A 15,449-nucleotide genomic window follows, 5' to 3' on the forward strand; every position below is an offset into this window, starting at 1 on the left:
AACCAGGAATTCTTAACCCTAGAATTCTGGTCGTCTGTGAATGAGGGTGGAAAGAAAAGAACATCTTCGTTTTGTCTAATATCTGAATAAATGTTAGCATCTTCTTCAAGTATGAAAACAATCACAAAGCATGATAATATTAGCAGTACCTGTGACTGTCACCAAAAGAAATCACAGGAGTGTTAACAGTACCTGTACCTTAGAAATGTCACTCACCTTGTGGCATGTAGAAATATTTTTGCTCACGACTGTGAAATTATGAGGTATTTGACTTGTTGTGCGATCCTTTACTTAATGCATTAACATGAAAGCATATTTAATACTATGTCCCTAGTTTAAGAAAAATCTTGATAACTATACTTAAATAAAATTAGTGTTGTATGTATACTTCTCATCCATTCCAACTCTTGCTAAGGTGCATAGAAGGAAAGTTGGTGCTGGTCCTGAAGTGATTGACTCGAATCTTTGAGCAACAAATCTTTTTCAGTTTAGGTGGTTTCTTTCTTTCAACAAAATTGAAGAAAGACTTAATGTAGCTATTAACCAATAGATAATTAAACGTAATTTTAAATCATAGATCACCATGGGATATTTGGCATATAATTCTGAGGAGATCAAAGGATTTTGTGACATTGGCATTAAGGAAATGGTCACTTTTCCTATCTACTTATTTATGTAAACAAGCTTTCTCAGAGCTTATATTTAAAAATAAAATAAAAAAGGATTGATTTTGTACATTGACTATTATAAGTGCATAGATTTGTAAAATAAAAGCCATGTTCATCTCATTAAGAGATACAGGCATAACTTAGAGGTATCGCAGATTTTGTTCCAGACTAACACCTTGAAGTAAGTCACACAAAGTTTTTGGTTTCCCAGTGCATATGAAAGTTATGCTTACACTATATTGTAGTCTATTAAGTGTGTAATGGCATTGTGTCTTAAAAAAAAGTGTACATACCTTAATTTAAAAATATTTAGGCCAGGCGCAGTGGCTTATGCCTGTAATTCCAGCACTTTGGGAGGCTGAGGTGGGAGGATCGCCTGAGCTCATGAGTTCGAGACCAGCCTGGGCAATATGATGAAACCCTGTTTCTACAAAAATTAGCCGGTTGTGGTGGCCTATGTCTGTAGTCCCAACTACTTGGGAGGCTGAGGTGGGAGGATGGCTTGAGGTCAGGAGGCAGAGGTTGCAGTGAGCTGAGATGGTGCCACTGTACTCCAGCCTGGGTTGCAGAGACAAACCTTGTCTCAAAAAAAACCAAAACTCAAAACAAAACTTTAGTGCTGAAAAATGATAAAGCTCATCTGAGCCTTCAGCAAGTCATAATCTTTTTGCTGGCGGAGAGTCTTGCCCTGATGTTGACGGTTGCTGACTGATCAGGGTGGTGACTGCTGAAGGTTGGGGTGGCTGTGAAAATTTCTTAAAATAGGATGACAATAAATTTTGCTTCTGTTGACTCACAATGATTTCTCTGTAGCATGTGATGTTATTTGATATCATCTTACCTACAGTAGAACTCCTTTAAAAATTGGAGTCAGTCAGCTGGGAGCAGTGACTCACACCTGTAATCCCAGCATGTTGGGAGGCTGAGGCAAAGAGATTGAGACCATCCTGGCCAACATGATGAAGCCCTGTCTCTACTAAAAATACAAAAATTAGCTGGGTGTGGTGGTGCGTGTCTGTAGTCCTAGCTACTTGGGAGGCTGAGGTAGGGGAACTGCTCGAACCAGGGAGGTGGAGGTTGCTGTACTCCAGCCTGGTGACAGAATGAGATGCCGTCTCAAAAAAAAAAAAAAAAAAAAAAAAAATAGAATCAATCCTCTCAAACCCTGGTGCTGCGTTATAACTAAGTTTATGGAATATTCTAAATCCTTTGTTTTCATTTCAATAATACAGCATCTTTACCAGGAATAGATTTCATCTCAAGAAATAGCTTTCTTTGCTCATCCATTAGAAGCAACTCTTTAACCGTTCAAATTTTATCATGAGATTGCAGCAATTCAGTCACATCTTCAGGCTTCACTTCTAATTCCAGTTCTCTTGCTATTCCCACATCTGCAGTGGTGGGAATCTCCACTGAATTTTGGAACCTCTCAAAGTCATTCATAAGCATTGAAATCACTTCTAAATTCCTGTTTATGTGGATATGTAGTCCACTCTTGATTCACAAATGCTCTTAACGGCATCTTGTATTAGTCTGCTCTTGCATTTCTAGAAGGCAATACCTCAAACTGGGTAATTTTTTTTCCTTTCATTGGTCTTTTTTATTTTTACATTTGATCTTCACAGGAGTCTCTCAAAGGATATGGTGTCACTATCTTCATTTTATATATGAGGACAGCAACATGGGCACCTCACAACTGACTCAAAGTTCTTTTTTTTTTTTTGATATTCTCTCTAAACCATTTCCCACAACTGGTGAGTTTTACAGTTAATCTGAGCCCTCTCATTTTTCATAAAATTTTATGTAAGAGTCACATGTGTAAGATCTCTCACATAAATTCTTCTTACACACACACACACACACACACACACACACCACTCAGGCACAAATAGTCACAAATGTCCATCTTGGAGCAATTCAAATGCCTTATTGATTCTTTCAAAAGGCAACTTATGGGTTATAAGTGGGTTTTTGTTTTATTTATTTGTTTATTTTGGCATGTGGTCAGTTATCAGTTTAGTAATAAAGTCTCTGGTTTTTAAACTCTGTAGAAAGAAAGGTCAACAATAACAAGACCTGAAAAATACCAAAACCAACTACAGAATCCAATGAACTTTTCATTCATAAAGTTGGCAAAAGCATTCATGGCAGATGGTAAATTATTCACCTTTTGATCCTTTTCCCCATCATCATCGGTGAGGCAATTAGCAGAATCCAGTTGCTGTTCAGGAGCATTAAAACCACCCAGTGTCGTAGATGAGCCCTGCATACATGAGCCTAGTGGGACTGTCAGAGCATACCCAACACTGTCATGATCACAGCCCATCAGCCCGCAGCTCTCCATGTCTTCAGGGCCCTAACAGTTTTTTGTCACAGCATACTTTCCCCTGGACTGATCTGAGTTACTGCATTCTCCCTTTTTCTTCTAGATGTATCTACTTCACAAACCTCACATTTCAACCTCAGAAATGATTCTCTTTAGTTCTGTAGCAGTGTTGTGGAGAGTGGTGAGGTGGAATAGTTGTAGTAGATGCTGGCAGCACCCTGCCAAGATCTCAATTTTTATTATTATTATTTTTTTATTGGCATGGGATTTTTTTATTGCATTTTAGGTTTTGGGGTACATGTGAAGAACATGCAAGATTGTTTCATAGGTACACACATGGCAGTGTGATGTGCTGCCTTCCTCCCCATTACCTGTATCTCACATTTCTCCCCATGCTATCTCTCCCCAACTCCCCATCCCCTGCTGTCCCTCCCCTATTTCCCCCTGACAGACCCCAATGTGTGATGCTCCCCTCCCTGTGTCCATGTGTTCTCATTGTTCAACACACACCTATGAGTGAGAACATGCCGTGTTTGATTTTCTGTTCTTGTGTCAGTTTGCTGAGAATGATGGTTTCCAGGTTCATCCATGTCCCTACAAAGGACACGAACTCATCATTTTTTATGGCTGCATAGTATTCCATGGTGTATATGTGCCACATTTTCCCTGTCTAGTCTATCATCGATGGGCATTTGGGTTAGTTCCCAGTCTTTTCTATTGTAAACAGTGCTGCAATGAACATTCATGTGCATGTGTCCTTATAGTAGAACGATTTATAATCCTTTGTATATATACCCAGTAATGGGATTGCTGGGTCAAATGGAATTTTTATTTCTAAGTCCTTGAGGAATCGCCACACTGTTTTCCACAATGGTTGAACTAATTTACACTCCCACCAACAGTGTAAAAGTGTTCCTATTTCTCCACATCCTCTCCAGCATCTGTCTCCAGATTTTTTAATGATTGCCATTCTAACTGGTGTGAGATGGTATCTCAGTGTAGTTTTGATATGCATTTCTCTAATGACCAGTGATGATGAGCATTTTTTCATATGTTTGTTGGCCTCATGTATATCTTCTTTTGTAAAGTGTCTGTTTATATCCTTTGCCCACTTTTGAATGGGCTTGTTTGTTTTTTTCTTGTAAATTTGGTTTAGTTCTTTGTAGATTCTGGATATCAGCCCTTTGTCAGATGGGTAGATCGCAAAAATTTTTTCCCATTCTGTTGGTTGCCAATTCACTCTCATGGCTCTTTCTTTTGCCGTGCAGAAGCTGTGGGGTTTGATTAGGTCCCATTTGTCTATTTTGGCTTTTGTTGACAATGCTTTTGGTGTTTTAGTCATGAAGTCCTTGCCTATGCCTATGTCCTGAATGGTTTTGCCTAGATTTTCTTCTAGGTTTTTTCTGGTATTAGGTCTTATGTTTAAGTCTTTAATCCATCTGGACTTAATTTTAGTGTAAGGTGCCAGGAAGGGGTCCAGTTTCTGCTTTCTGCACATGGCTAGCCAGTTTTCCCAACACCATTTATTAAACAGGGAATCCTTTCCCCATTGCTTGTTTTTGTCAGGTTTGTCAAAGATTAGATGGTTGTAGATGTGTGGTGTTGCCTCTGAGGCCTCTGTTCTGTTCCATTGGTCTATATCTCTGTTTTGGTACCAGTACCGTGCCATTTTGATTACTGTAGCCTTGTAGTATAGTTTGAAGTCTGGTAATGTGATGCCTCCAGCTTTGTTCTTTTTGCTTAGAATTGACTTGGCTATGTGGGCTCTCTTTTGGTTCCATATCAAGTTTAAGGTGCTTTTTTTCCAGTTCTGTGAGGAAGGTCATTGGTAGCTTGATGGGGATAGCATTGAATCTGTAAATTACTTTGGGCAGTATGGCCATTTTCACAATATTGATTCTTCCTAACCATGAGCATGGAATGTTTCTCCATCTGTTTGTGTCCTCTCTTATTTCGTTGAGCATTGGTTTGTAGTTCTCCTTGAAGAGGTCCTTTACTTTGCTTGTTAGTTGTATTCCTAGGTATTTTATTCTCTTTGTAGCAATTGTGAATGGCAGTTCATTCTTGATTTGGCTCTCTTTAAGTCTGTTATTGGTGTATAGGAATGCTTGTGATTTTTGCACATTGATTTTGTATCCTGAGACTTTGCTGAAGTTGCTTATCAGTTTCAGGAGATTTTGGGCTGAGACAATGGGGTCTTCTAAATATACAATCATGTCATCTGTAAATAGAGACAATTTGACTTCCTCCTTTCCTATTTGAATACCCTTTATTTCTTTTTCTTGCCTAATTGCTCTGGCTAGAACTTCCAATACTATATTGAATAGGAGTGGTGAGAGAGGGCATCATTGTTAAGTGCCAGATTTCAAAGGGAGTGCTTCCAGTTTTTTTCCCATTCAGTATGATATTGGCTGTTGGTTTGTCCTAAATAACTTTTATTATTTTGAGATACGTTCCATCAATACCTAGTTTATTGAGGGTTTTTAGCACAAAGGGCTATTGAATTTTATCGAAGGCCTTCTCTGCATCAATTGAGATAATCATGTGGTTTTTGTCGTTGGTTCTGTTTATGTAGTGCATTACATTTGTAGACTTGCGTATGTTGAACCAGCCTTACATCCCCGGGATGAATCCTACTTGATCATGGTGGGTAAGCTTTTTGATGTGCTGTTGCAATTGGTTTGCCAGTATTTTATTGAAGATTTTTGCATCTATGTTCATCATGGACATTGGCCTGAAGTTTTATTTTCTTCCTGAGTCTCTGCTGGGTTTTGGTATCAGGATGATGTTGGTCTCATAAAATGATTTGGGAAGGATTCCCTCTTTTTGGATTGTTTGGAATAGTTTCAGAAGGAATGGTACCAGCTCCTCTTTCTATGTCTGGTAGAATTCAGCTATGAACCCATCTGGACCTGGGCTTTTTTTGGGTGGTAGGCTATTAATTGCTGCCTCAACTTCTGCCCTTGTTATTGGTCTATTCAGGTTTTTGACTTCTTCCTGGTTTAGGCTTGGGAGGAGGCAAGTGTCCAGGAATTTATCCATTTCTTCCAGGTTTACTGGTCTATGTGCATAGAGTCGTTTGATGATGGTTTGTATTTCTGTGGAATCTGTGGTGATATCCCCTTTATCGTTTTTTAATGCATCCATTTGATATTCTCTCTTTTCTTTTTTATTAATCTGGCTCGTGGTCTGTCTATTTTGTTGATCTTTTTGAAAAAACAGCTCCCGGATTTATTGATTTTTTGAAGGGTTTTTTGTGTCTCTATCTCCTTCAGTTCTGCTCTGATCTTAGTTATTTCTTGTCTTCTGCTAGCTTTTGAGCTTTTTTCATCTTGCTCCTCTAGCTCTTTCAAATTTGACGATAGGATGTCGATTTTAGATCTTTCCTTGCTTCTTATATGGGCATTTATTGCTATATATTTTCTGCTGTACACCGCTTTAAATGTGTCCCAGAGATTCTGGTACGTTGTGTCTTCGTTCTTGTTGGTTTTGAAGAACATCTTTATTTCTGCCTTCATTTCATTGTGTATCCAGTCAACATTCAAGAGCCAGTTGTTCAGTTTCCATGAAGCTGTGCGGTTCTGAGTTAGTTTCTGAATTCTGAGTTCTAACTTGATTGCACTGTGGTCTGAGAGACTGTTTGTTATGATTTCTGTTCTTTTGTATTTGCTGAGGAGTGATTTACTTCCAATTATGTGGTCAGTTTTACAGTAGGTGTGATGTGGTGCTGAGAAGAATGTATATTCTGTGGATTTTGGGTGGAGAGTTCTGTAAATGTCTATTAGGTTTGCTTGGTCCAGGCTTGAGTTCAAGTCCTGGATATCCTTGTTAATTTTCTGTCTCATTGATCTGTCTAATATTGACAATCAGGTGTTAAAATCTCCCACTATTATTGTGTGGGAGTCTAAGTCTCTTTGTAAGTCATTAAGAACTTGCTTTATGTATCTGGGTGCTCGTGTATTGGGTGTGTATATATTTAGGATCATTAGCTCTTCTTGTTGCGTTGATCCTTTTACCATTATGTAATGTCCTTCTTTGTCTCTTTTAATCTTTGTTGGTTTAAAGTCTATTTTATCAGAGACGAGAATTGCAATTGCTGCTTTTTTTTTTTTGCTCTCCATTTGCTTGGTAAATCTTCCTCCATCCCTTTATTTTGAGCCTTTATGTATCCTTGCATGTGAGGTGGGTTTCCTGGATACAGCACACTGATGGGTTTTGGCTTTTTATCCAATTTGCCAGTCCGTGTCTTTTGATTGGGGCATTTAGCCCATTTACATTTAGGGTTAATATTGTTATGTGTGAATTTGATCCTGCCATTTTGATGCTAGGTGGCTGTTTTGCCCGTTAGTTGATGCAGTTTCTTCATTGTGTCGATGCTCTTTACCATTTGGTATGTTTTTGGAGTGGCTGGTACTGGTTGTTCCCTTCTACGTTTAGTGCTTCTTTCAGGAGCTCTTGTAAAGCAGGTCTGGTGGTGATGAAATCTCTGAGTACTTGCTTGTTCATAAAGGATTTTATTTCTCCTTCACTTATGAAGCTTAGTTTTGCTGGATATGAAATTCTGAGTTGAAAGTTCTTTTCTTTAAGGATGTTGAATATTGGCCCCCACTCTCTTCTGGCTTGTAGGGTTTCTGCGGAGAGATCTGCTGTGAGTCTGATGGGCTTCCCTTTGTGGGTAACCCGACCTTTCTCTCTGGCTGCCCTTAGCATTTTCTCCTCATTTCGACCCTGGTGAATCTGATGATTATGTGCCTTGGGGTTGCTCTTCTTGAGGAATATCTTTGTGGTGTTCTCTGTATTTCCTGAACTTGAATATTGGCCTGCCTTGCTAGGTTGGGGAAGTTTTCCTGGATAATATCCTGAAGAGTATTTTCCAGCTTGGATTCATTCTCTCCGTCACATTCGGGTACACCTATCAAACGTAGATTAGGTCTTTTCATATAGTCCCATATTCCTTGGAGACTTTGTTCATTCATTTTTACCCTTTTTTCTCTAATCTTGGTTTTTCGTTTTATTTCATTATGTTGATCTTCGACCTCTGATATCCTTTCTTCTGCTTGGTCAATTCGGCTGTTGAAACTTGTGTATGCTTTGCGAAGTTTTCGTGTTGTGTTTTTCAGCTCCATCAATTCACTTATATTCCTCTCTGAGTTGGTTATTCTCATTAGCATTTCGTCAAATCTTTTTTAAGTTTCTTAGTTTCTTTGCATTGGGTTAGAATATGTTCTTTTAGCTCAGTGAAGTTTCTTATTACCCACCTTCTGAAACTTGTTTCTGTCAATTCATCACACTCATTCTCCATCCAGCCCTGTTCCCTTGCTGGTGAGGAGTTGTGATCCCTTGGAGGAGGAGAGGCGTTTGGTTTTGGGTATTTTCATCCTTTTTGTGCTGGTTTCTTCCCATCTTTGTGGATTTATCCACCTGTCGTCTTTGTAGTTGTTGACTTTCAGATTGGGCCTCTGAGTAGACAACCAGTTTGTTGATGATGAAGTTATTTCTTTCTGTTTCTTAGTTTTCCTTCTAACATTCAGGGCCCTCTGCTATAGGACTGCTGAGGTCCACTCCAGGCCCTGCTTGCCTGGGGATCACCTGCAGTAGCCTCCACGCTTTTGCTGGGAGCTGCAATCCTGAGCTGCTCCTAATCGGCCATCTTGGATCTGTTGGCCAGACTGGGTAATTTATAAAGAAACAAGGTTTACCTGATTTAAAGTCTGCACAGTTTTGATGGCTTTACAAGAAGCATGATAGTGGCATCTGCTCAGTTTCTGGAGAGGGGTCAGAAAGCTTACAATCATGGCAGAAGGTGAAGCGGGAACAGGATTGCCACATGGTGAGAGCAGGGCCAAGAAGGGGTGCCACACACTTTTAAATGACCAGATCTCATGAGAACTCACTGACTATCATGAGAACAGCATCAGGGAGATGATTTTGTGCCATTTATGAGAAACCCACCTCCATGATCCAGTCACCTCCCACCTGGCCCTACCTCCAATATTAGAGATTGCAATTCAACTTGAGGTTTACATCTAGAATGATAAATCATTTGCAGAAGCTTTCCAATTGACTTTGCCCAGACCTTCTGGATGAATCACAGTCATAGCCATATGAAATGTATTTCTTAAATGATAACTCAAAATTAGAAATTATTTCTTCATCCATGGGCTACAGAATGGATGATGTGTTGGCAGGTATGAGAACAACATTATTCTCCTTGTACATCTCCATCAGAGCTCTTGGGTAACCAGCTACATTATCAATGAGCAGTAATATTTTGAAAGGAATCTATTTTTTTCTGAGCAGTAGGTCTCAACAATGGGTTTAAAATATTCAGTAAACCTTGCTGTAAACAGATGTGCTGTCATCCAGGCTTTGTGATAACAAAATGAAACATCATTTATACAACACAGGCAAAGTAGATTTAGTATTCTTAAGGGCCCTAGGATTTTTGGAATGGTAAACGAGCACTGGCTTCAGCCTAAAGCCACCAGCTGTATTACCCCTTAACAAGAGAGTCAGCCTATCTTTTGAAGCTTTTAGGGCAGGCATTGACCTCTCTTAGCTATGAAAGTTCTAGGTGATAGCTGCTTCCAAGAGAAGAATGTTTGGTCTACACTGAAAATCTGTTGATTAGTGTAGCCAACCTTCATCAATTATTTTAGCTTGATCTTCTGGATAACTGGCAAGCCTTCTACATCCAGCACTTGCTGCTTCACCTTGTAATTTTATGTTATGAAGATGGCTTTTTTCCTTAAACCTCATGAACCAGCCTTTACTAGCCCCAACTTTTCTTGGGCAGCTTCCTCACCTCTCTCAGCCTTTATAGAATTGAAGAGAGTTAGGGCCTTGCTCTGAATTAGGCTTTGGCTTAAGGGAATGCTGTGACTGGTTTGATCTTCTATCCAGACCACAGATTTTCTCCATATCAGCAATAAGGCTATTTCAGTTTCTTATCATTTGAGTAGCACTTTTAATTTCCTTCAGTAACTTTTTCTTTGTATTGATAACTTGGCTAACTTTGGCACAAGAGGCCTAGCTTTCAGCCTGTCTCAGCTTTTGACATACCTTCCTCACTAAGCTTGATTATTTCTAGCTTTTGATTCAAAGTGAAAGATGTGTTACTCTTCCTTTCATTTGAACACTTAGAGGTCATTGTAGGGTTATTAATAGGCTTGATTTCATTATTGTCATATCTCAGGGAATAGGAGGCCTGAGATGAGGGAGAGAGAAAGGGGAATGCCCAGTCAGAGGCGCAGTGAGAACACACACATTTATTGATGAAGTTTGTCATCTTATATGGGCATAGAACCCCCAAACAATTACAATAGTGATATCAGAGATTACTGATTACAGATCACCATAACAAACATAATAATAACGAAAAAGTTTGAAATATTAAGAATTATTACCAAAAAGTGACATAGAAACATGAAGTGAGCACATGTTGTTGAAAAAATGACACATTTAATGTAGGATTGCCACAAACCTTCAGTTGCTAAAAAACACAGTATCTGCAAAGTGCCATAAAGTGAAGCCCAATAAAATGAGATATGCCTACACATTGCCAATGCAATTTTTATGTTCAATATCTATATACATTTTATGATGTTTATGTTATTTTGCTCAATTGGGTACTGCTAATAATTGTCATGACAATATAACTCGGAAAACTTTTAAAAATACTCGGGGCTTTATGGTCAGAAAAGTTAAAATATTAAGTTTGTCAAACTTTTGTATAAGAGAATTATGATATGATTGATAGATCTTCAAATATAAAAGTATAATACACTCAGATTAAATGCAGTAGGGAAAGTAGAATGAAAAATCATGTTACGGGAGAATACAACTAATTATTCCCTGAAGTTTAACAGAAGTGTAGGTACTCAATAATACCTGATAGAGATTCTTCCATTCTGATTGTAAATGATCTTCAGAGGATCCTTCTTTCCAAGTTTTTAGCAAGACTAAGTTTCCTGGTTGAATAGGGAGGTTAATTATTTCCTGGAGGGGGCAATATTTTATTTCCATATACTTGGAGGGCCTTTGGAACCTGGCCTAAGTTAATAATATGGGTGCTCATTCTATGTGTCTCTTAATTAAGCAGGAGGTCTGAAGTTTAAAAGGGTCTCCCATAAGTCAATTCGAATGGACTAAGTTTTAAAGTTCCCGTTGGAGCCATCCTTACACATAAAAGTGCTCTTGGTAAGAGAGAAACCCAGGCCTCTGAGATCTTCTGACAGAGCTTTGCTAATGTCCTTTTTAAAATATGAGCTTTTTCTGCCTTACTTGAGGATTGAGGTCTCCAGGAGGAATGAAGTTGATAGGTAATACCTAAGGCTGAGGAAATCTGCTGGGCCATGTTAGCTGAGAAGGAGGGTCCGTTATCAGTCTGCAGACTTTTAGGTAATCCAAACCTTGGGATAATCTCTTTAAGTAAAAATTTGGGCACTTTTGTAGGGAAAGCTGCAATCAACCTAATGAAAGTGTCTATAGATACTAGCAAATATTTTAGTCCCCTGCAATATGGCATCTGAGTATTTGCCAGTCCTCCCCAGGTTATGTCCCTCGATGTACAGGTTTGAGTAGAGGTGGGGCTTCCTGGACCACTATAGGCACAAAGTTCACAGGCCCTGGTTACCCTCTTGTATAGCCTGGAATAGTTTCTTTCCTAAAAAAATTGAAAATCTCTTTTGAATAGGGAGTCCCATCCAAAATGTGAGGAGTCATGGAAATACTTAACTATCTTCCATTGCTCAGCCTTGGGAAGAAAAAGTTTGTCGTTTCCTAGTAACCATCCTGAGAAATCTTTTTGTATGCCTTTCTGTTCTGCCCTATTATTTCCTCATGGGTATAATATTGGGTGGCTGGCAAGGGTGGAGTATCTGGCATTAATGCAGTGGCTTGTAATATTGGTGTTCTTTAGCTGTGGTCTTAGCTGCTATGTCAGCCAGAGCATTTCCTTTGATAATAGAGGTTTCTCCCTTTTGGTGTCCCCAGTAGTGAATAGTGAATAACTGTTACCTCCTTTGGGAGCTGGAGAGAATGTAAAAGTTTCAGGATCTCAAAGTGATATTGTATGGGGGATCCCTTAGCTGTTAATAGTCCCTTTTCTTTCCATATAGCAGCATGAGTATGGAGCACGAGGAACCCGTATTTAGAGTCAGTATATATATTGACTCTTAAGTCTTTTCCCAATTGGAGGGCCCTGATTAATAAAGCAATTAGTTCTGCTTTTTGAGTGGAAATCTGGGGAGACAATGCTTTTGTGTTAGTGAATGTTTGTTGGCTAACTACCACATAACTCACCCTTTTTACTCTCTCATGTGTAAAGCTACTCTCATCTATAAACCCCTCAACATCAGGATTAGGCAGGGTCTCATCTTTGAGGTCAGGCCTGCTAGAGTAGATCTGTTCTGTGGTTTCCACACAGGAATGAATGAATTGGGGAACGGTTTCCTGGGACATGAACTTTGGTAACAAGGTAGCAGGGGTTAAAACCTGACACACTTTTAAGAATTACATCTGGGGTGTCAAGCAGAAGGGCCTTGTATTTAGGTAAGTGAGCTCCTGTTAGCCATTGGTGCCTTTTTGTTTCTAAGACCTCCTATACTTGGTGGGGGTCATGACATCTAATTGTTATCCCAAGGTAAACTTTCTGGCTTCTTCTACCAATAGAATGGTGGCAGTCATGGCTCACAAGCACCCTGGCCACTCAGCTGCCATCTAGTCTAGCCATTTAGAAAAGTAAGCCATTGGTCTGGGGCTATTCCTGAACCTTTGACTTAGGATGCTGTATTAGTCCATTTTCACACTGCTGATAAAGACATACCTGAGACTGGACAATTTACAAGGGAAAGAGGTTTAATTGGACTTGTATTTCCATGTGGCTGGGGAAACCTTACAATCATGGCAGAAGGCAAGGAGGAGCAAGTCATATCTTACATGGATGGCAGCAGGCAAAGAGAGAGCTTGTGCAGGTAGAAGAAAAACAGCTTGTACTGTTTTTCTTTTCCTTTTTCTTTTTTGAGATGGAGTCTCACACTGTTGCCTGGGCTGAAGTGCAATGGTGTGATCTTGGCTCACTGCAACCTCTGCCTTCCAGGTTTAAGCAATCCTCCTGCCTCAGCCACTTGAGTAGCTAGGATTACAGGTGCCTGCCACCACACCTGGCTAATTTTTGTATTTTTAGTAGAGATGGGGTGTCACTATGTTAGCCAGGATGGTCTTGAACTCCTGACCTTGTGATCTGCCTGCCTCAGCCTCCCAAAGTGCTGGGATTACAGATGTGAGCCACCGTGCCTGGCCTGAGTCCTCTTTTTCAAAACCATCAGATCTCATGAGACTTATTCACTATCATGAGAACAGCACAGGAAAGACCTGCCCGCATGATTTAATTACCTCCCACCAGGTCCCTCCCACAATGGTTGGGAATTCACGATGAGATTTGGGTGGAGATTTAGCCAAACAATATCATTCCACCCCTGGCTCCTCCCAAATCTCATGTCCTCACATTTCAAAACCAGTGCCTTCCCAACAGTGCTCCAAAGTCTTAACTCATTTCACATCTGGTGAAACTTATTCACTATCAAGATGAGATTGGGGTGGGAACACAGCCAAACCATATCAGATGCCCAAAGCCATCTCTTGTTTTTCAGCCATATAGAGGGTGAAGAGTTTTTCTAAGTTAGGAATTCCCAAAGCAGAAGCAGTTTCCAGCTTTTCCTTTAGGGTTAAGAAGTTTGTTGCTAGCTTTCATCCTAATTTAAAGGCTCATGATTACTCCCTTTAAAGCTTCAAAAGTGGCTTTGCTATAAACACAACCCCAGGACTCTAGATCCTGCAGAATCTAGCCATTATCCAAAAGGTTCTTAACTGTCCCTTAATCTGAGGGGGCTGGACTGCCATGATGGTCTTTTTTCACCCCTGGGCCAAAGTCTTTGTCCAGGAGTGAGCACATACCCCAAATATTTAACCTTCTGCAGAGATTTGGGCCTCATATGGGAGATACCCAATACCCTCACTTTCCCAGAAAATTAAAGAGCTGGGTTGTGTCTCTGTCAGAGTCTTCCCTAGCAGGGCTAGAAACTGATAAGTCATCTATGTATTACCAGATGGACCCATTAGTTTACTGTAGTTCCCTTAACTCTTTGGCCAAATCATTGCCACAGAGGTGGGGACTATCCCTAAAACCTTGGGGAAGGACTGTCTAGGTAAGCTGAGATGCAGTATGAGTGTTTGGATCATTTCATGGAAAAGCAAAAATATACTAGGAATATATATAATAAAAAGCATCCTTTAAGTCTAACACTGTGAACCAATGAACATCTTCAGGGACTTGGGTCAATATTGTATAAGGATTAGGAACTATTGAGTGAGCTGGGACTACCACCTTATTAACTACCCTTAGATCCTGAACAAATCTATATTCTCCATTTGATTTCTTTACAGGTAAAATGGGGGTGTTACATGGAGACTGACAGCACTCTAATAATCCATACTTTGGGAACTTTGTTATTAGGGCCTGGATGCCACTCTGAGCCACAGGTCTCAAAGAATACTGTTTTTTCCATAGGTAATTAACACTGGGCTTTAAAACAGCCTCAACTAGGAGTACATTAACAGCTCTGCTGGGAACTTCCATGTCCTAAACAGAGGGGTCTACTTGAGAAACAATATGTGATGGAAGGAAGGTCTTCTCTTTTTCTGTGTTAAGGCAATCACTTAGGGTTAGGAGAAGTGTACCTTCCTGGCCTGTTGCCTTCTCATGAGGCATCCCAAACTGAACTTTGGCCTGTAATTGGGAAAGCAAGTCTCTCCTCATTACAGGGATAGAACACTCAAGCATGAGTAAGAACTTGTGTGAAAACGCATGGTACCCCATGGTAAAACCAAGGGGGTGGGTGAGTCTCCTAATTTTTGGCTGGCCATCAATTCTCATTACTGTACAAGAGTGGGAAGACAGTGGCACTGGGAAATGGGTTAAAACTGAGCAGGCTACTGCTGTATCCAATAAGAACTCAAGTATTTTTGCCTGCTACATTAGGAGTTACCTGAGGCTCTTTTGTGGAGATTGTAAGATGTCCAGTGGGAGCTGTAGAGGACCTTGGGCCTCATCAGTCCTCTACCTTCTTGGCCATTATGGGTCTGGGTGTCTTAGACTCCCTCTTAAGCCTGAGTCAGTCTTTCTTCTAGTGGCCTTCTTGCTTACAGAAAGCACACTGATTTTTGCCTAGAGGCTGGTGAATGGTCGGGGGGCAGGGGGGCTCTTGTCTGAACATTCCAGTTGCTGATCTCATGACATTTCCTTGATGGGGGTAACCCTGAGGCAGTAGGGGGCCTATAGCAGCCTCTAACAGTTGTGCTTTTTGGCCAATTCAGTTTTTTTTTTTTTTTTTTCCTCTTCCTCTGCCCTGTCACTATTATTGTAAACCCCAAAAGCAATGTTTAAGAGTTGACTC

Source organism: Aotus nancymaae, unplaced genomic scaffold (assembly GCF_030222135.1).
Source record: "Aotus nancymaae isolate 86718 unplaced genomic scaffold, 86718_ANA_hifiasm-v0.15.2.pri h1tg000010l, whole genome shotgun sequence".
In the NCBI taxonomy this organism is placed as follows: Eukaryota; Metazoa; Chordata; class Mammalia; order Primates; family Aotidae; genus Aotus; species Aotus nancymaae.